This window comes from Leptidea sinapis, chromosome 10 (assembly GCF_905404315.1).
Source record: "Leptidea sinapis chromosome 10, ilLepSina1.1, whole genome shotgun sequence".
Lineage (NCBI taxonomy): Eukaryota > Metazoa > Arthropoda > Insecta > Lepidoptera > Pieridae > Leptidea > Leptidea sinapis.
In genome coordinates this window covers 5468662-5494813 of record NC_066274.1, presented here as the reverse complement: position 1 = coordinate 5494813, position 26152 = coordinate 5468662, and the positions used below count along the sequence as shown (strand labels likewise).

Sequence of the window (26152 nt, the reverse complement as noted above, 5' to 3'; positions counted from 1 at the left end):
TAGTTATAATTGCATAATCAACAACAATATTAACGGGTCCCAAGGCCAGATAAAAGTACCTAATCCTTAAGGCTGGAGCGAAACCAACAGCCTTGAGGAATCGAGCGGTGCGGATTTGAAGCATTTTTAATCTATTACAAACTTAAAACAATTTTCTTACAAAAATAACAAAACTATGTCATGTAAAATAGTATTGGTGTACAATTAATAATTTTTCGTACAATTTTTATCTAGATTGAATTATTAACATGGCTCCAACTGTAGAAGTTAGGGTTACTTTGGTGATTTTTTGTTCGCAATGTCTATTAAAGATAGAATTGTAAATAAAAAATTAATTTCCTTCTCATATTCTGTAGACATAGAAATGTTTTTTGTGAAAATTAAAAGCTTTATATAAACCGTTAAAAAATGGTTGCAATTATGCGCTATTTAGGCGATTTCTTGGAATAGCGGCTTTAACGAAATATTATTGTTGTTAAAAATGTCAAAGGCGACACCTCAACTGGCACAAAATTGACTATTACCTAATTATAAGAGATTACCATTAAAGTGAATCTTTGCAAACAATAACGCAATATTTTTATTACAATCATTATTTTAAGCTATCATTGTTGCAACTTAAGAATAAAAGTATGCCACCGATGTATCGATTACGGAATTGAAATGTCGATGATTTGATAGTCGATATCTCGATTCAAAGATACTCTGTTATTGTGATCGTTAATGATTCGATTTATCGAGCTTCCTATCATGCAAATTACAAAACCACAACATTTTGCAATCTAATTTTTATTTTGAATATTTTTTATGTGTCAAGTTTAGTCAAGGTTATTTTTTTGATCGAAGTATGAACAATAGCTTGTCGTGTCCGTTAGAGTACTAATTGAACTTACGACCTTCAAGGATCCACCTGTGCAAAACTAAACTATAATGTCACTTTTGATTGCAGTGTACGTACCTACTTAAGTGAAGCAATACATTAATTCGATTGAATCGAATAACAATTGGTCTCCACCGCGGTTCAACTAAATATCGCAGGCGTAGTCGTAAAGTGCGGCAACTAATACTACGCCCATAGAAATCTTATTTATTTATTTGGAAACAAATACAGATACATCCTTAAACATAAAGTAGATAAAGTAAAAATAGAAATATGGACACAAGGATGTCTCCTTAAACAGTTTCACTAAGTACACTTAATATTTAAATTTACACTTACATTACACTTAGTTGCAGACAACCAGTTGATAAATAAATCTAACATAATGCATGGTAGACATTGTTACAATTTAGATGAAATTACGTGATTTCTAACTTACTCTGTTTGTGGCAGGATTTGTTTTATTCTGAGTTTGTAAGTTTTAGAGGAACACGAAAACATATCTACATCATTAAATCTAGAGTTATGGAGAGCAAAAATTCTGTGCAGTGGCGTACGTATACCAGTATTTGTCCTGGTTTTTGAGAGATGAAATAAATTATTAGAGCGTGTAGCTATATGAAAATCGATTAACTGAAGCAATTCTGAGGATATGATTTCACTCGTACATATTTTTCTCAGAGTGACTAATTCAATTAAACTCCGTCGCTGGCCTAATGAAAGAATATTAAATTGTTTTAAGAGATTCTTGTAGGTGTTTCGACGTCCACCCAAGCGAAAGTTTAGGATACGCAAGAATTTCTTTTGTATCATCTCGACCTGATGGTCATATACCTTATACAGCGGATTCCATTTTGGGGTGACATATTCAAGCTGAGACAGCACAAGTGTTCGAAAAAGACACATATATGTATCTTTATTTTTAAATGCCTTAGAGACGCGTGTAATAAAGCCTAACATACGATATGCATTATTCGCTATGTGATCAATGTGGTCATTAAGTGTCAACTTGGCATCAAGGTATACCCCAAGATCACGAATACAGGTAACTGTTTCAAGTTCTTGATCGCCTAGTGTAAATCTCGTTTCAATTTTATTTTTGTTTTTCGTAAAAGAGATATGCTTACATTTAGTGTAACTTAAAAATAGTTTGTTACTTTTGCAATAAACATCTAACCTATTCAAGTCTTCCTGCATAAGCAGGACATCATTGAAGTCAACAATATGGGAATACAATTTTAAATCATCTGCATATAATAAAAACTTACAAGACTTAAAGCAATCAGAGATGTCATTAATAAAAAGTGTGAAAAGCAATGGACCAAGTATAGAGCCTTGAGGTACGCCTGACGTTACGTTAACTGTAGGGGAGATGAAACCATTAATAACTATCGATTGTACTCGGGCACTTAGGTAAGCAGCAAATTAACGCAAGAGGTTACCTTTTATACCGTTGTATGATAATTTTTTTAATAACAGTAGGTGGTCCACCTTGTCAAATGCCTTTTGGAAATCTGTGTAGACTGTTTCAATTTGGTTTTTATTATCAAGGCCTTTAAATAAATAATCAGTAAAAACAAGAAGATTTGACAAAGTAGATCTGCCAGCCACGAAACCGTGTTGCTGTTCTATGATTGTGTGTTTTAACACAAATTTTTTCTTGACATTCATAAGTGTCATTTCCTTGACCTACATGAATAAAGTTATTTTGATTTGAATGTGTGACGTTGACGTGCCACATGTTCAGTCTGCAAAATTTTTGTAACAATTGAAACTAAAATACGATGTAATTGTTGCGTAATAAAACTTTGTAAAAGTAATACTACAAGAAATAAGATCCTGGATCACATATCATCAGCAAGTATTTTGTATTTTATTAATTACAAAGTAAAATAACACGAAGCGTATGTTACAAAATCTGAAAGACGCCACTGAGTGTCAAGATGCCACGCACACAAACATCTAATAGTTGCCGTAAAAAAGCTATTGTTCTTAGGTAGTGCGGTATCTAGTTACTTGGAGCACAGCGGAGACCAATTATTATCTATTCATCAGATATAATGACATTAATGTAGGTTTGTTTGTTTCTGTCTATTACATTATTATAAGCCGAACGTATTTTAATGCATAATTGTTATCACCATTGCTGCGGAAATATCTTGAAAAAGAGAATTTAAGCTCACAATGTTTACAATTATTGTATCGAATACCTAATGCATCCTTTTGAGCTGTATTCTTTGATTGAATATTAATAAGAGTTTCTTGTGATATATAAATATATCATAGAGATTCATAAGTAGATAGAGTCTGTTCTGGGAGCCGTAGAGGAGATCCTTCGTTAGGCACCATTATGGTGACCGATACAAATGACTTTCATAATTAAGCCCACACAAAATTTCATATTATTGCGGTTGCCCTATGAAGTTAATTTATTTTATTTTATTAGCAAAACCATCAGCATATTACAGATTAGATAATAAAATAAATAAAAATAATATTTCACAATTATAATGCCAATAACAGCTTTCCCTTATATTACGGTGTCCGAAAAATTCAACATGGTGCATTACCTACTAAATAAAGATGAGATTTACATTGTGATTAAAGGCCGTTTTGTTACATAAAGATACAGACCGGTACAGACTAGGTTAAAATAGTTTTTCCTATCGGCCTTTGGACAAACCCGTTTAGCCTAGGCCGAACTAGTTGAGCCTAACATGAATAAGTTCAACCGATATTTTGATTGGTACAGCTGCAGGCTAGCTACGCATTATTTCACGATCGTTGTTCCGATTAATACTAAATCACTACTAACTAATGCGGTGTATTACTTCTAGTCATATTCAAATTTTAGTTACAAGATTCGACTCACATACTTATTAATGAACTAGCGAACTGACATGGTAGCTAAATCAAACGATAATTGTTCTTTTCCCTACATTCTCATCAAAGTATATTTTCAAATCAACTTAAGTTTTACTCAATTAATACTGTAATTATAATATTAATGTTCTTAGATATAAGTTGGTGCTTAACTTAGAGCAAACTTTCACAATATAATATTTTATAGGGCTCTACTATTGACCCAGAAACTAGAAAGTTCTAAAGATGCGGGTTGGATGACCTACTCGACTTTCCTATTACCGAGCTCATGCTAAATAACATTACTTTGTATAATACTATCGACCCGCCCCGGCCTGTATGCTCAGTAAAACAGTGTCGTATCAACCTATTATATACTCTGGCCATAAATACTGTTACAATTAAAAATAAATATTACATTTGAATTTGGAATCTATCATTTTTATATGATTGGTTATTGAGTTTTCTCATTTTGGCGCGAATATACTATACAATATTTTGTGATATTAAAATGGAGTGGGGTGATAAAGAGAACCGAATCGCTGTGATTGCATTACACAAAGTAGATATGAAGCTAAATGCCATTTTTTAAACTCTCTCCATACCCTTGGGATTAGTAAAATGTTTGTGTAACTATTACAGATATAAGTAAAATTTAAACAGATATAGAAATGAAGGTTAGCTAATCATTAAAAACCACATCAATAACTTTTTAACAATTGACCGAGAAGTATCCGAAATTTTGGAGACACTCCCCATACATCTAGTATGAGATTAGTAGAATTCTTTTAGTTTCCTTATTTAAAAAGACTATTGTTTTGGTTAGTACTGATTTTAAAGGAAACTGTTGATTAACCTAACAAAGTATCTAAATACTTTAATTGAATAATATTTATTTCTTAGTAAGTACAAAATATTGTATTCAAAGCAGACGTTCGAAGTGACGTCCTTCATTGTTGTGCCATAGAATGACAATTCAAATAATGTCATACAAAATATATGGGAGTTTTTTCGATACTTCTCGTTTGATTTAAAAAAAAAAGGTTATTGATGTCATTTTGCTGATTGGGTGACGTTATTTCGATATCAGTTTAAAAGTTTATTGATATGAGAAATTAAAGATATAATAAACATATCAAAACCATAACGTTAAATTCAAAAATATACTCGTTGCACACCCGAGGCCTTAAAAATAGTTATAGATAAATGTTATATTAGAATTTATATCTAAACAAACGTACAAGCTATTTTAAAAACGGCTTAAGCGATTCGAATGATGTTTTACTGATGTTTTGTGTGCAAGCTTCCTGTTATATTAGTTCACAAACAAAACTTGCGAAATCTATCCGAAAAAGACGCATGCGCACGATTGTGCTACAATAAATATTAAAGGCCTTATGAATAAACTAAGTATAAATTTATACCTGAGAATAAACCAAGAACATGCAAAATGTTGACTATATCTTTGACAGCACTGTCAATACAATGGTTATGAATTGTTAAGTTTTCCTAATGTCTAACAGCCTTGCAAATAAACGCGGAAAGGTTATACGTCGTATTAAACAAATCATATACAAAATGTCTATTTGTTATTATTGTATATTCTTGGTTTATTCTCAGGTATAACTTTATACTTAGTGTATTTTTAAGGCCGTTCCAGTATTTTGCATACTTAGGTGTCGTAAATATATATAGTTATTTAACTACGTTCTGTTATACTGAGTAACCAGAACCTATTCATTAGTCGGAGGCTAAAACTATGTGTTTGTATGTAAATGGAAAGTTCTAGGCACGTTAATGTGTTAAACGTTCTATTGTTAGCAATTCATAGATTCCTTTGGTAATGGATGCAAGTTATTAGCGATAAGCTGTTACAAAATACAATTAAACTTACAAGTTTTTTTAAATACTATTAAATTTATCGATTTTGGCCTGTTGGTGATTGTGATTAAGGAAAAGGTAAATAAAAATGTAAATTTTTTATATCGCGTTTTAATTAGTCGCAATTTGGGCATTGTTCCAAATTATGTTTGGTAAATATTCGGAAAATTGGGATCCTGTGAGAAGACCAAGCAAAAATTCACTAGCGACCATTTTTAACTGTCAAGTTTTGTACAATTTTTCAGATTTCACATTAGATTTTTTTTGTCACATAGAAAACCAGTAGTGTTATGTTGTTATAGTTAACTGACCATTGAGCATTCAGTAGGCACACCGCGCCCACCCTCTCAGTGAGATGACTGAATTATTTGGAATTTGGATTGCAAATACCTATATAGATATAAGGAATCTACTAGATTATATGATCAATGTCCTGATCCCAGGGTTACCAACACGAACACTATTACTACGACACAGTTCATATATCAGTCAACTGTATCTCAACGCAATAAATAGATAGCTGAAGAGTGTGTATTAGTTTTGCCGCTAAAACAATAAATAATAGAAAAACAAGACGTTACATTTCTGTACAAATCCCAAAAATATCCCACTAACTAAGGTTTTAAAACACTTAATAGGGGCGTACCAATCGTATATTCACCAGTTACATAATAAGTAAGGTCACAGTTCTATAATAAACTTAGATAATGCGTCCTTGATGGCTTAGGGCGACATCTATGAACAATATCAAACTGTAATCGGTTACAAACCCTAACATACCGGCCGCCATGGACGTAATCCAGCCAAAACAACAATACTTACATATTATATGCAACTTATCAATACTATGAATCTTAATCTAAATCGTAAATTTAACAGCAAACATCAGTGACTTACAAATAATACAAATGAAGAAAAATATTCGCAGTGGTTACAAATTAAATACAGTTAATCTTATATATATAAAATCTACATATCTACTACAAATAAAAATTTAATCCTTAACAGGCAGTATAATCAATTTAGATACGGGCCGTTTAATAAGATTTCCCTTGTATTTGAGGGTGACTACGCGAGTAAGATTGTCCAAACCTGGATGTTTATCTACAATTAGACCAAAAAGCCACTTAGTTGGAGGTAAATCATCTTCCTTTACTAAAACCACACTACCAATATTTGGTTCTGGAATGGTAGCGTTCCATTTATATCTATGATGCAATTGCGTCAAGTACTCCTGAGACCATCTACGCCAGAAATCTTGAACCATTCTCTGAGCTAACTGCCACCTTTTTAGGCTACTTATAGTTGACATTTCATAGTTAGCATCAGGTACAGACACTAATGGTTCTCCCACCAGAAAATGCGCTGGTGTTAGAGGCTGAGGATCCTCCGGATTGTTGGACAACTGAGTCAAAGGTCGAGAATTAAGACAAGCCTCAATCTGGGACAATACGGTAGATAACTCCTCATATGTGAGTGTCTTGTCACCTACAATACGCTTAAGGTGATACTTAGTAGACTTTACGCCAGCTTCCCATAATCCTCCAAAATTTGGAGCACGAGGAGGGATAAAGTGCCAAGCAGTACCATTAGAGGATAAAAAATCAAGAATATCTTCAGCAACAGTAGACCTTTCCAAATTGAATAAATTCTTTAGCTCTCGTGCACTGCCAACAAAGGTAGTACCATTATCACTCCAAAGTTCAGCGACGTGACCTCTTCGAGCAACAAAGCGCTTAAAGGCTGCCAAAAAGGTTTCAGAAGTCATGTCACTGACTACTTCCAAGTGAATGGCACGTGTAGCCATACATATAAAAAGGCATATGTACCCCTTCATTGAGCGATGTCCACGGCCTTTGGTGGTACGAATACTGATTGGACCGGCATAGTCCACTCCACTTCTAAGAAAAGGTCGATGTGCTGTTACTCTGGACACGGGTAGCTGTCCCATCATCTGTTGGTTAACCTGGGCTGAATGGCGAATACAGATCACACATTTTTTAACAAATTGTCTTACAACACTTTTAGCTCCAATAACCCAGTACTTGCTTCTCAAATAGTTAAGGACAAGTTGTGGACCACCATGAAGAGTCCTTTCGTGAGCATCGTGTATAAGAAGGTAAGTAAAATGTGATTTGTGTGGAATGATTATAGGATGCTTCATATCATCGGACAAAGAAGCATTATGCAACCGTCCCCCTACTCTAAGAATACCATCCCGTCCCAGAAATGGATTCAACGAGGTAAGTTTACTTGTTTTATTTAATTTTTCATTATTCTTTATATTTCCCATATCTTCTTTAAAATTTTCTTTTTGACAAATCTTAATACAAATCATAAGTGTTTCTTGTAATTCTTTAGCAGTTAAAATGTTACTAATGTACCTTTCATTTTCAGGTTTGTTCCAGTACAACACTCGACGGCAGAAGGACAACACTCTCGTAAGTTTTCTTAGAGATGAAAATCTCGAAAATATATTTTCGTCTTTATCACTAGTTACAGTGTGACTACTAATCTTATGTTTGCGTTCTTCCAAAGATGTGTCTCTCTCTTCTCCCTTGCTACAATCTATGTACCTACTGTACAACCACTCAGGGCCCAGTTTCCAGAGGTCATTGTGTACAAACTCTGTTGCAGATAATCCCCTGGAAGCGCAATCAGCGGGATTTTCTTTTGATATAACATGGGACCACTGATTTCCATCCAACAAGGTATGTATTTCGGAAACTCTATTGGCAATGAAGGTCTTCCATCGACTTGGATGGCTTCTGAGCCAAGCCAAGACGATAGAAGAATCCGTCCAAGCGTGAGTTTGATGTTTAGGAACATCAAGAATGAGACCAACTTCATCTAAAAGTCTTGCTAGCAAAACAGCTCCACACAGCTCAAGACGTGGAATTGAGACCTGCTTTATGGGTGCTACCCGAGTTTTTGAAGTTATCAAACTCACATGCACGTTGCCACTATTATCAATTATGCGAGCATAAACAACAGCTGCATAGGCTGCGTTTGATGCATCACAGAACCCATGTAGTTCTCGACATTGATCAGTTAAATTCGATCGTATCCATCGAGAAATGCGAAAGGTTGTAAGAGATTTCAAATCATTCCTGAACTCCAACCAGCTTTTAAGCAATGACTTAGGAAGCTCGCTATCCCAATCAACGCCAGATAACCATAGCTGTTGGATAAATATTTTAGCCTTGGTCACAACTGGCGCTATCCAACCCAATGGATCGAATAGACGAGCAATGTCGGAAATAACCTTTCGTTTGGTTATTGGTGATTCCACCGAAGAAAGCTTGACAGTGAACTGAAACTTGTCCTCTTCTCTATTCCAGGTGAGTCCTAGTATTTTCATTACTTCATCAATTTTAATTTCCATGGCTTCATTAGACTCGCTGTTTTCCGCCTTAATCTCTTCAAGCAACTCCTGACTATTGCTAGAAAACTTTTGTAATGGAAATCCACCACGATTCAGTAATTCCGTCATCTCTTCATATATTTGAATGCCTTCGGCTACCGTATGACATCCGGACATTAAATCGTCGATATATAACTCCTTTAGTATTATATTTGAAGCCAACGGAAACTCTTTACCATCCTTACGGACCAGTTCTTGAAGAGTTCGCACAGCCAAATATGGTGCTGATGATGTACCAAAAGTGACTCTTAATAAACGAAAATGTCTTTTTACATCGTTTGGGTCATCACGCCATAATATACGTTGATAATCTGCGTCGCTCTCCGCCACCTTCACTTGTCGATACATTTTGACAATATCTGCGACGAGTGAAATCGGGTAACAACGCCATCGCATGAGTAAATGTCGTAACTCAGGCTGAAGTGTGGGACCAACCATTAAGTCATCATTTAATGATACCCCGTTGAATCCCTTGCATGAAGCGTCAAAAACCACACGAACCTTAGATGTAAGTTTGTCTTGACGTATCACCGCATGATGTGGTAGGTAAACAGCGTCTGGTTTATCAACATCCTCTGCTAAAACTTCTTCCATATGACCAAGATCAAGATATTCGTTAATTACCTTAGAGTACTCAATTTTAAGACCAGGATTTTTGATTAAGCGTTTTTCTAACATAAGAAATCGCTTAAGAGCTATATCTCTTGAGTTACCAAATTTACATTGCGGATTATCCGACTTAAAAGGAAGTTTGACAATAAATCTACCAGTTTCATCCCTAGAAGTACTTTCCTTGAATAACCTTTCACAATTTTCTTCCTCTTGAGTGAAATACTTCTTAGGTTTACTTGATTCAGATTCCAACTCCCAGATTTTTTTTAATAATTCGTTCTCATTACAGTGTGTCAAATGCATGCTAACTACATTGTCACACGTCCCGTTCCTAATTACAGTTTCTCCGTTGTGCATTTTGCCAGAGAGGATCCAACCAAGTGCTGTTTGCTGCGCAATTACAGATCCTGGCGGACCCCTGACTAAACCTTTCAACAATATTTGGCTATACACGTCTGCACCTAAAAGAAGATCAATCTTGCTAGGTGTGTGGAACGAGGGATCCGCCAACTGCATGGACAAAAGAGTTGGTAGCATTTGAACATCAACTTTCTTACTAGGTAAGAATGTTGTGAGTTTTTTCAAAACATGAGCCTTGATTGTAATGACAAAGCTCGGATCTAGACGTGACTGTATTTTCAAAACTACAGAGGACTTTGATAACAAAGTTAAACTCTGGTCGCCGCCTAAACCTGACATAAAATTTGTCTCAGAATGCTTTTTGAGACCAAGCAGTTGAACTGCAGCCTCTGTAATGAAAGAGGCTTGAGACCCTTGATCAATCAAGGACCTCAACACAACCGGTGTAGTATTAGCTTGTGAAACTGCTTTCACTAAAGCAGTCGCTAACAAAACTTGATGGTTTGTGTTTGAAAAACAAGATAAAATAGGACGATCAGTACCCTCACCTTGAGCCTGGGAAGAATGAATAACGTTACCTACTACCGAAGTATTTCCTTCACCAGGTTGATCAGCTTGCGTTAAGCTTGCTGATTTGGGAGATTTGGTATGAAGTAAAGTGTGGTGCTTTTTCTTACAAATTCGACACCTTGTAGATTGATTGCATTGGTATACTGAATGATTAGGTGTCAAACAATTAAAACATAAATGCTGGGTTTGGACAAAATTACGCCGTGAGTCAACCGTTTCCTTAGAAAATTTCTTACAATTAAATAATTTATGATTTTCAGAGCAAAACACACAATTAAAACTAGTAGTGGCGACATGAGTACACGTAGGTTTCTCTTGCTTAATTAATTTAGGGTCTAAAAACTCCAAGGACCTAAACCGATTTTGTAAAAATTCCTCAAATGATGCCATAGTTGGTAAATCAGAAATCTCGGTTGCCTTTTGTTCCCACTGTTTACGTGATTCTGAGTCTAACTTTTGACTTATCAGAAATATAATTATTATATCCCATGACTTTACATCGATACCTAAGTTTTTTAACGCACTCAAACATTCTTTAGTAGTATCTAACAAATTTCTGATTGCACTCGATGACTCAGACGACAGAGCTTTTTGATTTGTTAACCTTTTAAGAATACAGTTAGCTTGAAATTTTTTATTATTATACCGGCTTTCTAACTGCTCCCAACAAATTAAATAATTATCCGCAGTACATGAAATGTGTCTCACCAACTGCTCCGCCTCTCCCGTGAGACAACCCTTAAGATAGTGCAATTTTTGTACATCATCAATGGTAGTCTCATTATGAATCAACGATAGGAACAAATCTCTAAAACTTGGCCACTCCGAATATTTACCAGTAAATTTAGGTATCTCAATCTTAGGTAATTTAACATTGCTCTGATTCGTTTTATTCTCAACGGATACAACATTTGACTTTTTTAATATTAATAATTTATCTTTCAATAATGACTTATAATCTAGATACATTTCCTCACAGTTATCGAACACTTCATTTAAAACATAATCATTTTGTATCAACACATCCTTTTTCATTTCATAAACAATTTTTTGATGATTTGAGAAGAAAGAAGACCACAATTTCTCTAAAGCTTCTAAGCGCGTTTCAAGATAACCTATGCTTATTCTTTCCTTTGGAGATTTTTTAAAGTTACATAAATTTCTTTCAATTTTACTTAAAATATCATCCTGAAGTTTAATATAATTATCACCCATGACTAAAAGTTAAAACAACTAATCTCTAGTTTAAATCGAAAACAATATAAAAATTGAATCAACAAAAATCTCAAAAATGTTAAAATATTTTTCTAAGTTAAAGACAAAATCGTTGAAATTTTTCTAAGTCTTTTAACACTATTCTTTTCACTTTAAAATCGGGCATAGGTTCCCCGTCGGATCACTTTTTAACAAATTATTCTAAGTCCTAAACACTTTGAATTTAACAAGTCAATAATAACTTCTATCTTGAATTTTCTAAGTTAAATCTTCCTAGTAATTAAAGTTCAAACTTGTACTCACGATTAATCTTCGGTAGTTGTCCCACACATACACACACTTAACTTCTGACGTAAGATGACATATGACAAGTGACGTTACTTGTCTTTGGACGGCACGTGGGTTGCTGTGACAGGTGTTGCAGGGGGTGCTCCCCTCTGCAATTGCTGCTCCTCTCCAGACAGGTGTCCCAGGGGGTGCTCCCCTCTGCAATTGCTGCTCCTGACGCCTCTCCAGACAGGTGACTAAGGGGGTGCTCCCCTCAGTTTTTAAAAGTTCAGGCCCAAATAGGTGCTCCCTCAGTACATCGAAGAGTACCGATTACCACAAACAGGCGCTGAACGGACTTGACACAATCAACCGCAAGGCACCAGTTCCGGCACTCTCGAAGGACCATGTACAAATCCCAAAAATATCCCACTAACTAAGGTTTTAAAACACTTAATAGGGGCGTACCAATCGTATATTCACCAGTTACATAATAAGTAAGGTCACAGTTCTATAATAAACTTAGATAATGCGTCCTTGATGGCTTAGGGCGACATCTATGAACAATATCAAACTGTAATCGGTTACAAACCCTAACATTTCAATACGGTGGAAATGCAAAGTAAAAAATGTTTATTTTGCAGAAGTAGGTGCTTAAAAAGCATTTTATATCTTGTGCAAAATACGGAACTCTTTATGTACAAATCAGTTTAGCAGTTAAGGGTTCGTCATAAAATTTCATTTTAAAAATCTTGTTAAAAATCGAACAAAATCTACCTTTATTATTCGCTACGACAATTGGTGTATGAGCTTGTTAGCTGATTATTAAATAAAGGAGGACATTATAAATTTGTATGAATTTTTTAATTTTTGTTACTTATCACGTATCTTTATTCACTCCCAGATTCCCAAATTCCCAGTCTCATTGTAAAAATTTCAGATCTATTATATATATTTTGTTGAAGTTTGAAGGATTCTCTCTGTTTTTTATGATTTTTCGTCATCAGAACAGAATTTTTTGTAAATTATTTATGAATAACTCAGATAGCAATGGTAAAAAACAACCCAGGCAACCACGCGCAATAACTAAGGACAATGCGATATAATTTATTCACATTTAATGCTAGAAAATTCTTTACGCCGCTATACTCCTATAACTTGTGCTGTACCAAACATTTAATACACCTAATAAAAATGGCTTATTGTTGTGTAGATATATGTATTGCTATCACTAGAACAATATCTGAATATTTGCATTGAACACAATACTGTTTGCTTATACAGTTTTAGGGTCAGTGTTTTATAGAACCTATGAGGAAAATATTATAAGTTTCAATAATATAAGTACTAAGCATACGTCGCGTCATCTTACTACACCTTAAGATAAATATTTTTAAACGTAAGCTACTTAATACTGCTACTGGGAAGCCAAGCCTGAAGCAACACCAAGCGCTGGAAATGGAATATAAATATATTTATTTATCATAGGGAGTGATCACTTGGAATGTCATGATGCTACATCAGTTCGTAAAGTGGCTTTCAAGGTCAAAGATCTTTATTTTCAAGAAAGAATTACAGCTAAAGTTGTTATAAATTTAAGACTAGGCACATGTTTCGTCTTGACAGACATGCAAATGTTCCAGTGGTTACGTTTTATAATTATTATTATAAACTAACATAAATCAATAATTACTCGTACATTCAAGTTGGTCAACGTAAAGCCATACCTAAAAGTCCCTACAATATACAATTACGATAAGTAAGAAAATGTTAAGAGATAATATGGTAAAATAAATCACTAAAAACTATAATATTAAGAATAAATTTGGTGTTAGTTACCACTTCTTTTGATAGTTTTTTTTTATGGAATAGGAGGACAAACGAGCGTACGGGTCACCTGGTGTTAAGTGATCACAGCCCACATTCTCTTGCAACACCAGAGGAATCACAAGAGCGTTGCCGGCCTTTAGTATTCGTGTATTGAGTAGAAACAATATTTTTAATAGCGTAATAATTTAAATTTAAATCTATTTAATAGGGTCTCCTCTGTTGTCTTTTGGTAATTTTTTAAATATTTTTTCACACACAGCATGACAGTTTTATTGGTACAAAGTGGTTCTAATGTGGGGTACTCGAAGTCTAGTAGGATCACGCGATGGAAACAAAGAACAATCGCCTGACCGAGTGAAAATATTTAAATTTTTCTTAGCAAATAAACAAGCCTTTAGTACAGTAACAGTAACTATGTTTAAATATAAAAAATAGTGGACTGCAGCTATCGAAACGCCCTATACCGACCACAGCTCTAATACATATTTTTTGAGCTAGAAATACTTTGTTTATATTTGTGGAGTTACCCCATAGCAAGATACCGTACCTATTTATAGATGCTATATAGCCGTGATAGGCAATGATTGCATAGGAATTGCTTTGATGAAAATGAGGTGTCATGTTTACGTGTGTTTTGGTTATCTAAAATCTTTAGGAGGACATGTACACCGATTAAATAAGCAAAGAAAATAAAATATTGACTAATAACTAAAGTGAACCATACCTACCTCAAGAATTCCTGGCGCCCGAATTTACGCTTGTCATGTTGAGTAAGATGTTCAAACCGTGAGTTTAAGAGCTTTAGGAGATTTGCGATATTAAACAAACGAACGATAAATAACTATCCCAATGCTGAATTTTTCTTGAGTATTAAATTCGGCTAGTGTTGTTATTCACCAATTCGACTCGTGTTTCGTTTCTATACGAGGCATCTTCACGAGATGTTGACTCACCTAATTCTGAAACGAGACTCAATTCGGCGAGCCAACACTCAAGAAAATACTCACTGCATTATGGATTACCGCTAAATTACGCTCAATCCAATAAATTTTCTATTTTTATTATTAACTAATTATATAGATTAAAAATACAACGACTTAATAACATTAAGGAGCACTTAAATAACCATTGCATTAAAAAGAAGTAAAGAAGTTAACTCTTTTAAAAACATTTTTTTGCAAAAGACAAATAAATTCCTTAGCGGGAATAGTACTTGAATCACACATATATTCGCTCCATTTGACTTAGGAACAAGTTGTTTGAGTTACAATCTGTTTCAATAAATCGAAGTTAGCTTTTTAATGTTTCATTTTTTGTTGCCACCATAGCTTACAATTCTCATCAAGCAACTTAATTCTAACGCGTAATGAAGATATAAATTAGAACAGGCCGAACAAAAGACTAAATAAATTAACCTTATTACTTGTGTAGCGAACTAATCAACTTATTAAAATTTCAATCGGTTTATTGCTTTATAAGGTTTGGCCACACTATACGGCTTCTTGTTCGGTCAGCATATCAATTGTTGATTTCTCTCTCAAAGTTTTAATTAAACTTAAGTTTACTCTTCTGTAAAGTCAAAGTCAAAAATATTTTATTGACATAAAATCAAAAGATTGCTCGTCAAGGTCAATCACAAAAAATACAATCTAGATACATGTTAATTACACAATAGTTTAAACATATACATATTTTTAAAATAATGCTATTCACTAATACAATACAAGGATGAACCATAAAATCCATAAAAAAAACTCAATTCAATTAATTGGAATTAATTAAATGTAGTTTATTAGTAAATTGTGTTTTTCAATTAGAATATTCGAGAACCATCTTATAGAAGCCTTGCAGTATGTCATTAAAAATTTTGGGTTTAATAAGAATTCTCAATGGCATTGTAATGGACAAGATGTATCAATTGCCATCAAGTAAGTTTTTTATTATTAACTGTATGTGTTTCGGTTTGAAGAGCACTGTAGCTAGTCAATGTATTGGCCCACTGTGACTTAACATCTTATGTCTCAAGCTATAGAATACAATCGCGGCGCATGAGTACAAAAATTACTCATGTGCCGCGATTGTATTCTATAGCTTATCGGTGATAATGCCTGAAAAGTGGCTGGGACTTTATTATAGAAGTGTATACATTTACCCTTAAAGCTATTATGTATCTTATGAAACCTACTAGAATTAGTTACAAGCAATCCCTTATTTCTAGTGTTGTAATAATGAAAATCACTATTAAGAGCACAAAGGTGACTATTTTTGTGCACATATATTAAATTTTCATAGATAAATATTTATCATAAATAAATATTTAATCACCATTGATTTCGCCTACATAAACTATTGTTTATTTTCTATTGTAAGAATAGAACTTTGAATAGATTGTTTACTAGAAATAATGTTTACTAGATTCACAGTCATAACAAATTGCGTGTGTACATAGTACACATGTTAGTAGTGAAACCTACATTGTGCATGAACCTCTAAACCGCATATGATATCCTGGTACATGTTTATCTACATAGACATTATTATCACCATATTTATGTCCTTCTGGTGTCTTTGTAGTAATACGCCGTGCCTATGACGCACGTCAGACGTATACTCGCGTCATACATAAAACAATCTGTTCTTTAACTATGCTCACCTGGTCCCAAAATACTGTATCCTATCTCATTTTCTACCACGTTAATTCTTATGAATTTATGTCTCTTTTTAATGTCTCGCATTTTCGATTCATCGATTTTCAAATCACAACGATGCTAAAGAAGTTTTCACTTCAATAATTAATACTTGCTCTTATTGATCGTAAGTTTCACTTCACACGTGTGTACACACACCCTTTTTTGTTGTGTTAGCTAGTAAGATATAATCTATGACCGTTTGTATAGCCTAGTAAAAAAAATCATGATGTAATATATGTTGCACTTACAGTATAGTGTGCACGGACCCTTCACAGGAGTATTAACGTCACACCGCCATATCGTCACGGGGCGGGCCAGCAATCAGCAATCAGGAAGCTATCACTCAATAATGAGATACGACGCGCCATCATCATCTATGATGGACGCAGCTAGTTACATTTAACTCCTTGCTATGGCTACTATCCAATGTTACGGTTTTGTTGTTTAAGTGTAGTGATTTTACACATGATTTATTTTTTATGTCCAGGAATAACAAACGCTATTTACATATAATAAAATAAACAATTTAGAGCTAATGATAGATATTGACTCATAGACAATAGAAGTAGTAAGAAGGAAAATTATTAATTAATCTAATAATAAGCACACTTAGTTTGTATAGGTTAGTCAAATTAATAAATCAAAAGTAAATGATTGATATTAAATTATTTACCCTTGATTTATTATTTATTTCCTATCTAAGTTAAGTTTTTTTTGCGTATTTAGTAGGCTTCTTATCATTGCGAACAAATAATGCAAAAAGAAACCAAATTGTTCTTTTTTAACGAGTATATTATGCTAGTATACGTATAGAGCTAAGGAGAAGAGCAGCAAGAAACTCATTCACTCTTTTTTAAACAAGATTTATATTTTCATCATTTTACAAATCCTTTACATTACAATTTAATATGATGTGATATATATAAAGTGATGCACCAAACATACTCAAACAAATAATCATCAAAGTTTGCCACGGGAGATGCAACAGACATCTGACCAGCTCAACTGCCATATACTAGTACGATTAGATACGATATCGTTTGTGTTCATAGATAGACGAAAAATATTCGTCTTTGATATATTATTATGAATAATAAGTTGTATGAAAAACAGACCACACGGTTCGAAATGTAATTATATTAAATAAGGTATTCTTTTAATAATTATCTCAAATATGACGTGTTCCTCTCACGTGTTGCGTCATGGTTATTAACATTCTCAGAGGAAAGTCACGCTACAAATATAAAAAAAGTATTAGAAGCCTAATGTTTTTATTTGGGTAATCAGAAGATAGACTCCCTAATAGAGAGTCTTTTAGGGTTCTGTACCTTAAACGGAATCCTTATAGGATGACGTATTATGTGTCCGTCCGTTGGTCTGAAAAGACCCTTGATCTCGGGAACGCGTGGTGTTATCAAACTTCTATGTCTACTATGTCGCAAAAAAGGTATTATATTTCGAAACTTTCAAGGGAATCAAAATGTATAGGGTATTCCCGTTGATCTAGGACTATGAAGTTACTTAATCTTATACTAATATAAGCATAGGGAAAAGTGTAAAAACTATACATTTATAATTAAATCACAAAAAACAAGCGCCTAATTTTGTAATTAAAGTTACCGTGTCATGTGGAGTTTCGTATAAAAGGGCTGCATTGGCACAAGCTTAAACAGATTTTTAATTATTCTTGTTTTGTTTTCGATTTATGACAAACAATGAAAAAAAAAAACACTTTCCCTTTTCTATAAGTATAGGTACATTATAATAATTATGAAACCCTCGGTGGGCGAGTCCGACTCACACTGGTTGTTTAAATTGGATTCACTTGATGGGCCTACCACTTATTACATTTTTTACCCTGAATCAGGGAGGTTAACAAAACCCGGCTAAAACGTGCAATTCGTCCTTTAGAGCTTGTTTCATCCGGGTTATAAAGGATTTCTTCGTCTAATCATTTTATTCACCAAACTAAAAATAAATAAAATTAATCTTTAGAGGTACAGTTACAAAAATAATATATTTTTGGAGATAGTGATTTCGTCAATATAAAAATCATCATGAATATCATTTATTTAATGAAGTCAATAAATTACTCTTATATTGTATGTAAAAGTTATTGTCGTACATTTTAATACTTGGCATTAAACACATTATATCAGAACAATTTGTTATTTTATGAACGATAAGGGATTCGATTCGGAGACACAACCTGAGAGTTCAACAAAGCAAACAGAATTTTATAACGAGGCGGTACTCGAACGGTTAGCTCAGTGGTTTAGAGCACCGGCACAAAACGCCGGAGGTCGTGGGTTCGAATCCCGCATCGTTCATAAAATTTTGTTTTTCAAATTTTATTTGTACATTATATCAGCTGGAAGACATCCACTGCTGGACAACGGCCTCCCATAACCCGACGATCGGACCTGCGCTACCAATCAACATTTTCCGGCGATCTTGATCAGATCCTCGGTCTATCCTGTGTGAGCCTACCAACACAAACCATTCGAGGAATTTACTACCCCCACGGTCATCAGTCTGTCGAACTATGTGCCCTGCCCACTGCCACTCCAGTTTCGCAATCATCTAGGCTATATATGTCGGTGACTGTGCTTCTCCTACGGATCTTCTCATTTCTGATTCAATCTCGCAGGAAACTGCGAGCATAGCCATTGCCGCCTGAGCGATCTTGAGCTTTCTAATGACGCCCATAGTTTACCACAATAAATATAATTATGAATATATAATAATAATATTTCTGCTGTGAATAACGAAAAAATGCTAAGTAACGAAATAGAACTAACTAACTAACGAACACTATGTATGCACGCTAGTGAGGGAAAAGTGAAAATTTCATTAAAAGATTTCGAAAAAACAGGGTTTGAAATCAAATTATCTATAACGATTAACGCACTTCCAATATTTATACAAATAGTTGTGACTGTCGAGATTAAACAAATGTTACGAAACGGAAATGGAAGGTGTGACCAAATCTCAAATTCCGATCTCGTTTTAACAAACGTCCTTGAAACAAGACCATTGTTTGATCTATAATATTGTCCAATTGTATTTTGAAATTGACTCTGTAAAAGTTTGTATATTATTAAGTAAAATATATTACAAAGGTACTTTTTTGAGTATAAGTGAGTTTTATTATATATTTATATAGATACAGCAGTTTTAAACAATAACATGAGAAACAGTACAAATGTAACAGTTTGTAGAAAAATAATTATTTTGTAAATAAATTGTTTGGAGAGCCATTGGCTCTCACCTCGAAGCCCCAGCTTCAATACTCTTCCGCCACCTACCAATGTGTTTTCAGTTTTCGAATTCATAGGTACGCTTATTCGATGATTTATAAGGCCGGCCTTGTGATATGTTAGAAGAGAGTAAGGTCTGTGGTGATCTCTTTCTATCAGAAAGAAGAAATAAAGAAAAAAAAATATTTATTTCACAAAACACATTCGGGATACATTTAATAGAATAGGATAAAAGTACAAATAATCGAAAAAATACGTATTTAAATAGTGATTGATTTAATATTTCAGAGTTCTTGTGCAGTGCATGAAATGGGTCACCTCAATAATCTCAATCTCATATAATGGTCGATAGTAAAATATATAAAATATACATAGAAGTTTTTATAATTAATAGTAGTATAAAAAGAAACATATAGCAACAAGCATATATCTATAGTAATATTCAACTACACCTATATTTTCAACACCAATGCTACCAAAGCTGATCATGTTTTTGTCGTTCCAAGAATCGTGACTTACATTTCCAAATGATTTAAGTTTTCTTTAGTGTTAATTCCGCCAATATTTGTTTTTAAACAATTCGACACATGTTTCGCCTCTACACGAGACATCCTCAGGACGTGTCTCGTCAAACGTGTGACGTCTCGCCAAAATCTGGCACGAGACAAAAACAAATATTGGCAAAATTAACACTAAAGAAAACTTAAATCATTTGTATAATTATGGATTTCCGCAAAGTTACAACTACTTCAATAAATTTACTTACATTTCCGACAAAAATTTTTGACGGTTCGTAATCCACGAAGAGAAGGTGGAAGATTATGACAGCATTTGGCTGCATTGGAGATGACCCGAACCCTCGTTTGTCCTCCTCTAGTTTATAAAAAATGTGACAGTACCCAATACAAACGTAAGAAAGAAAAAGCAGACAATATCCTAAATGGAAGACGAATTAAAAAATCTATGATAGTGATATTAATGATTGTGATAGTATCGTTAAAATCTAAGTAAAAAATATTATTTTTATACATTACAAGGTACTTGACATGATGTTTAAATATAGACTCATAGTACACTAATTGCAAGTGGTGGTAATTCAAAAGTACTTCCTCATACTTGACCGTTTGATATTTATATTGGTATGTGACATTAGGCGTGCATTTTATGACATTATTTATCGACTTATGTTAGTTACTTGTGATAGTAAGGCTTCTTCGTATCCAGTGTTATTGGTAAATCGAAGTATTACTTTTAAGAGGTGATAGGGGGAAATATTGACGACCCCTATAGCACAGTGGTTAGTGACCCTGCCTACTGAGCTAGAGGTCCTGTGATGGGTCCGGTGATGTTTATATGTATTTATGTATGTTTAAGTAAGTATATTGTAATAAATATATCATTGTCTTGTACCCATAGCACAGGCGACGCCTAGTTTGGTTTGGTTTTAATTTGTGTAAAAGTGTGTCAATATTATTGTTATTATTTGTGATAATTTTAACCCCACTTGCATTATGCAAAAATGAACTATTATCATGTTTTTAGCTTTTTTCATAATAAGTCAAAAATGCAACATCAAAATTAAAAAAAAAAGTATCAATCTAAACCTCTTTTTCCTTCTGACTTAAAAGTCATTTACGTTATTAAAATACCAAGCAAAAATAACAAGCTATGTCAATAAAAAAAAACCGACTACGCTTTGCTTTGTGACATTCTCATTGTATAATTAACATATGAAGTTGCAGCGATAAAGTCTGACAAGTTCCGACAAAGTAGGTTTTATAGATGGTATGCCCATGGAAACCATTTTGACATCATCATGTATCAGCCGGAAGATGTCCACTCCTGGACAAATGCCTTCCCCAAAGATCTCAACGACAATCGGTCCTGCGCTGCCCTCATCCAATGTATTCCGGCGATGTTGACCAGATCATCGGTCCATCTTGTAGGGGGTCTACCAACACTACGTCTTCCGGTATGTTCATTTTCACGTGCAAAATTTGAAATCGCCTTATCAGTTTCTTTCATAAGCTAATTTTAATATACAAAGAATATTTTGTTATGTTTTTAAAGTGATAACCCTCACTTCTAGGATTGATACATAAATAAAATTTGAAAACAAAATTTTATAAATGACCTGGGACTCGAACCCACGACCTCTCGCGTTCCGTGCCATGATGAAGCCTCAACCTGAGAGTTGAACAAAGCATACAAGATTTTATGCCGATACGTCATTAGAACGGTTAGCTCTGTTGGAAGAGCACTCGCACGGAACGCAAGAGGTCGTGGGTTCGAGTCCTGCATTATTCATAAAATTTTGTTTTCAAATTTTATTTGTATACAAAGAAGATTTTATTTTTAATTAAATATTTATTACTCACAATTCAATTTCGAATTTTCAGCTTAAACACTCAGCATCTTAGTACCTGAAATTAATAAAAATGGTTTGTAACAATCTACAAAATGTACGTAATGCAACTAAGTATTCAAAATTATGTATTTCAGTCATTTATTAATTTAATAATATCAGTTTATAATGTGATGTTACTTTTACGATATAAATATAAGATCACCTATCTAAACTAATAAATGAAGTTTCTTGTTTGGTTCTGCGCAGGCCAACTAAAATTGTATAATATTATATTAAGGCGACACTATATGCCAGCGACCTTGAGCGATATGAGTTCACGCCATCTATGTAACAATACCAATATTTTCAAAATTCTTGCGTGGAAAACAGTTTATATGCTTACAATCCTCGTTATTCACTACTAATCTGAATAAATGAACCTACACAAAAAAGTACAAGCTATAAGAATAAATTTTCTGAGAGAAGTACCAAAAAAATGCGTCACGCCATGCCAAAAAACTTGTTTAACTTCAAAGAAAAGTAGTAGTTCAAAATATACCTACAAATAAGACTTAAGGATATGTGTAACAGGATAAAATAGTGTTCATAGCTCGAAATGCTATACTTTCGCCACAAAACTTGTCTAAAAACATCATGTTTGCGTGTTTTCTGCTTACTCTTCGCCTTAAGTAAGCTAAGTTGCTATGCGATTTAAAAGATGGGCAGGGATTTTCTTATCAGTTCTTCTCCCCATGTCAAAGCCCATTTACGAACTAATGCAGCTTTATTGTCACTCCCTACGGTACATAAATATATTTCTACTTCATGAGATAATACGGACTACTATGCCACCAATGGATGGTGTGCTCTGTGATGAAACGGTATAAATATTGGTATGGTATGGAATAAGCGTGCTTATTTTGCAGCTCGACGACATTATGCCTCTTTCGTGTGTGGGAATATATTTGTTACTGCCGCCACCCCAACTCCTAAAGACCTCCGGGAGTGTGTTTGTGTGCCAAGATGCAGAAGTACAGTTTCTTCATGCAGGCCCTGCACAGGGGGTTGCCAGTTATGCCTATAGCTTATAATGAGGACCAATAAGAAGTAGATACAGTAGTTTGCACATCACTGCTTTACGGCAGAAATACGCGCAGTTGCAGTCCCCGCCTGGTCAGCTGTGCGAAAAAGCCTCCTACTAAGTTGGAATTTGCTGGCTGTCAGGTTTTTGTAATCAATATCGCGCATTTATATCAGATACTAATAAGTCGGCTCACAAAAATAGAACATTTGGTAAAATATAGTACAAAAGATACTAGTCAAAACAAAATAAGGGCCACTTGATTTTTTTGACCTAGTTAGCGATAATTTATTTTTTATGCATTCTTAAGTAGCTGATTATTTATCGTGGTGTTACCTAATTTGTTTACACACATTTTTTTGAGTATTCCACCTGCATAATTGTTTAAAGTGGGTAGTTTTTGAAAATTTATTGGAAACACTTGATTCTACCCGATTTTAAGACGGATTTCAACTCAGTCAAATTGACGATTCTGTCAAAAACACTGTAAGTTTTGTTTAAATAGTAGCTGAATTAACATTTTAAGAAAGTTATGCCGAGAATTTACGTCATATGAACTTGCGTACCGTAACTATGGCCGTAGCATTGCCTCAAGAAGGCCATGCGCAGCGTTCTGTGGCGTTGCAGCTGGATTTTTCCGGGCAAGCGATCCAGGATGCTTGGAATCGTTGTCAAGAGACTGGGCGTCTAACCGGGAGACGAGGATTTGGCAAAGTTTGAGCAACTACCGCACAAAAGGACTGCTACGTGCGCTTGACTGCGCGCAGAGAACGCTGCAGCACAGCCCGCTCCTTACAAAACCGTTTGCGGCAGGCGATCGGTACACGCGTTAGTGATCAAACCATTAGAAATCTTTTACACGAGGATTAGCAGTGCTCCAGGAGATGCGTAGTGCGGATACCATTAACGAGTGCTCATCATGCAAACCGATTATCGTTCACAAGGCAGCATCTTGCATGGGATATGAATGATTGGAGGACAGTACTGTTTACGGATGGGTGCAAAGTTAAACTTTTTACTGATGACCGTCGCATAAGGGTCTGGAGGCGTGAAGGTGAGTGATTTTCGGATGCTTGTATATGGATATGGTTATGGGTTCATGGGAAAGTGACAGATTTGGGGGCCCCAATGTTATGGTATGCGGAGGAATCTCTATGTCAGGCAGAACCGAGCTGGTAATTCTAAACGGAGGCACAATAACAGCTCAACGTTACATCGAAGAGGTCATTAGACCCCATGTGGTCTCACATGCACAGAGAATCGGTGCAAGATTCCATCTGACGTACGATAATGCTCGCGCTCATGCAGCTAGGGCCACCAGAGAAGCCCTAGAGGGGGCTGGTTTACAGGTGTTGCCCTGGCCTACAAACAGTCAGTATCTTAACACCATTGAACACATGTGGGATTTACTGAAACGCAGTGTTCGACGCACAAACCAACCCGTGCATAATGAAAGACACCTAATAAACGTTCTGAAATGCAGCTGGGAACAAATTCCTCAAGACACAGTGGTATCCCTGGTGGAGAGTGTACTTTTTAAGCTTCAAGAGTGCCTTAGAAAACAACTAGGTATTGAGGAAAGTCACAAATCAACTCACATTTTATGTGTTTTTTTCAGATTTTTTTTTCCTCACTAATTATTTTTGCATTAATGCAAATTTTTTTTAAAAGTTGAAAAAAAAAACTATTTTTAATCGTTTGCATAATTATTTTATGGTGTCTACAATAAAAATCAATTAATTTATCCAATCGAATCATTATTCAACCTTTAAACCTCAAGAATTCATGAGAATACTGTAAAAACGTGGTGGCCCTTATTTTGTTTTGACTAGTATATTGTCTGCGTTGCGTTGTAAAGATTCTTGAGGGTATTTCTAGCGAGAAAATTAATCTCTATCTATCGGCACTCGCTATATTAAAAAAAAACTGATAATCTAAATGGCAATTTGGTGGTCCTACAGTCTACAAATTGAAGACACAAGCAGCATTTAAGTACAAAGTAGTGGAACAGTTAAACTGAGCTAAGTTCTCCAGCTGCAGTAATCTTAAATTGTGTTGAAGTATCGCTTACCACTTACTATCAGCACGAAATATAATTATCGCTGGACGCTGGTGGATAGCTAAGGGCTGATTTTATCCGCACTGGTCTTGTCGGTAGCTCCTAAAATAGTTTTATGTCAGTCAGCCACGGACAAGAAGTACTTGATTTTTGTCATGTTGTTTAAATGTTTAGTTCTGCCAAGACCACGATCCGTGCAACTCAAAAATCAGCTCCGGTTATAATAACGGGGAAATACATGTATATAATGCCCATAGCTGTAGACTGGTAAAAAATATCCAAAAATTAGCAAAAACTGAATATTTAATATTGTTACGAGCTAGGGATTTATTATAAAAAAATATACAAAAGAGGGATTTCAATTACACATAAAAGAAAATAGCCAAATAATACACACACAAAACACTAACAATAATCACTCTATTTACGCAACAATTTACACTCACTCAATAATTAATCACAGGTCCCTATTCTCACTTTTATCTCTTCAATGTTATTCGCTTGTACTGAACTCCTTCCGCTCCGGCCTGCCTTTATGTATGCCTGAGAACAATATTCGAGAACTTTCTAGGCTAGCCCAGTCAATGTTCTATCCCGACATACAAGTCTAGAATGTTTGATCTTGCATCTCTTTCCGGACATCATTCCGTCCTTTTCGCATAATTGTAGAACCTTCGCTCGAGTTTCTGGAAAGTTCGTATCTTCCTTCTCTATTACACATCTTGTCGTTCTTATCATGATTCTAGAATTTTCACTCAAGAATTTTCCTGCACCAAATGTTTAACACACTCCTGGAAATGACTGAAATGGGTTT

General features: G+C 34.6%; 1 protein-coding gene and 1 non-coding gene across 7 annotated transcripts in view; one reads left to right on the top strand and one right to left on the bottom strand.

The window, feature by feature from the left end:
* LOC126966417 (uncharacterized) overlaps positions 1–26152 on the bottom strand; it is a 146000-nt gene that overhangs the window by 28572 nt on the left and 91276 nt on the right. For 4 of the 6 annotated variants that reach the window (XM_050810446.1, XM_050810443.1, XM_050810444.1 and 1 more), the window contains one exon: positions 22230–22274. The exons of the other annotated variants lie outside the window; for them this stretch is intronic. The gene's annotated coding sequence lies outside the window, so the exon portion shown is untranslated. The remainder of the gene's footprint in view (positions 1–22229; positions 22275–26152) is intronic. 6 annotated transcript variants of the gene reach the window in all.
* Trnaf-aaa (transfer RNA phenylalanine (anticodon AAA)) lies at positions 18848–18921 on the top strand. Its single transcript has one exon. It is a non-coding gene; the product is annotated as a tRNA-Phe (tRNA).